General features: G+C 44.4%; 1 pseudogene; it reads left to right on the top strand.

Moving 5' to 3' along the window:
• Positions 1-498: 498 nt before the first annotated feature.
• LOC100432913 (V-type proton ATPase subunit B, brain isoform-like) lies at positions 499-1,545 on the top strand (annotated as a pseudogene).
• The last annotated feature ends 358 nt before the right edge of the window (positions 1,546-1,903 follow it).

The raw sequence follows: 1,903 nt of genomic DNA, 5'->3' as shown, positions 1-1,903 counted from the left end.
AAAGGATACTTGGCCAGAAGGATATTGACACAGAATCATCTGGAAGGCAGGCCCTAAGGCGATGTCCAGGAATTTTTGCCTCTCCGGAGGCCTGTTTGTTGAAGTTCTCTTTTGGTTCCAGGAGCCACCCAATATACTTCCAGTACATTCTCTTTCTTTGCTTAGGTTTGCTTCTGTTACAGAGCATACAGATATCAGCACCCAAGAGCTGATTGCAGACAACAGACTTTGTTATGAGTTGAATTGTTATGAGTTGAATCCCCAACCCCCACACAAAACAGTGTTGAAGTCCTGACCTCTAGGATGTTTGAATGCAATCTTAATTGGAAATAGGGTCTTTACAGAAATAATCAAGTTAAAATGAGATAATCAGGCTGGGCCCTAATAGTAATATAATGTGACTGATGTCACTTAAAAAGGGGAATTTGGACACAGAAACAGACAAATACAGAGGGAAGACAATGTGGAGACACACAGGGAAAATGCTATGTCAAGATGATGGCGCTGCAGGCGATGTGTGGGGTTATGAATGGGCCACACCCAAACTACCCAAGCCCGCTGGTGATGGGAGTTCAGGAGCAGGTGCTGGCAGTTAGTCGGAACTACCTCTCCCAGCCTTGCCTTACATACATCACAGTATCAAGAGTCCATGGTCTACTAGTGATCTTAGATCACGTTAAGTTTCCCATAGATGCTGAGATTGTCCACTGGACATTACTAGATGGCATAGAGACATGGGCAAATTCTAGAAGTTGGTGGCTCCAAGGCAGTGGTTCAGGTATTTCAAGGGATTGGGGATATTCTCCAAACATCAGTGTCTGAGGATATGCTTTGTTGGGTATTAATTGGATCGGGAAAACCCATTGACAGAGGTCCTCTTGTACTGGCTGAAGATTTCTTTGATATCATGGGATGGCCAACCAATCCTCAACGTCAAATCTACCCAGAGGACATGATTCGGACCAGCATTTCAGCCATAGTTGGTACGAACAGTATTGCCGGGGCAGAAAATTTTTATCTTCTCTGCTGCTGGGTTACTACACAAAGACTGCAGCTCAAATCTGCCACCAGACTGGTTTGCTAAATGAATCCAAAGATGTAGACTACACTGAGGAAAATTTTCCAATTGTATTTGCTGCTAGGGATGTAAACATGGAAACTGCCTGGTTCTTCAAATCTGGTGTTGAAGAAAATGGCTCAATGGACAACATCTGCCTGTTTTTGAACTTGGCTAATGACCCAACTATTGGGTGGATTGTCATCCCTCACCCGGTACTAACCACAGCCGAATTTCTGGCGTACCAATATGAGAAACATGTATTGGTTATCCTAACAGATAGGAGTTCGTCTACTGAAGCACTTCAAGGAGTTTCTACAGCCAGAGAAGAGGTTCCTGGTTGACAAGGCTTCCCAGGTTACACTTATACAGACTTAGCCACTATATATGAACATGCAGGTGGAGGAGAAGGTAGAAATGGCTCAATTACTCAAATTCCTACTCTTACCATGCCTGCCAACGATATCATTCACCCTTCTCTGACCTGACTAGAACGGCCTTGTGGAGGCTCACAGTGCCCATGGGGAGATAACTGCTTGCTCCCCTCTGGAAGGGATCGGTGCTGTGAGTCAGCATCCCATATGTGATACCATTTCCTGTGTCTCTCTATTACTTTTCAAGATGTAGCAGTGAGGCAGGCACTGCTAAGTGTCTCCCAATAGTCTTTCTTACTAGAAGTAGTAGAATTTAGAGCTGGATGCGTGGCCACCCAAAATCAAGATACCATTTTCTAGTCTCCTTTGCAGCTAGGCACGGCCATGAGATACATATTAACCAATGGAATACAAGAAAAAGCGACATGTGGTGGCTTTAAATAACCTTCTACAGGAGAAAGCACCCTTTGTG

The sequence above is a fragment of the Pongo abelii genome, chromosome 13, assembly GCF_028885655.2.
Source record: "Pongo abelii isolate AG06213 chromosome 13, NHGRI_mPonAbe1-v2.0_pri, whole genome shotgun sequence".
NCBI classification, from domain to species: Eukaryota; Metazoa; Chordata; class Mammalia; order Primates; family Hominidae; genus Pongo; species Pongo abelii.
Note: the sequence above shows the minus strand (reverse complement) of the source record. Positions and strands in the feature narration are given on the sequence as shown.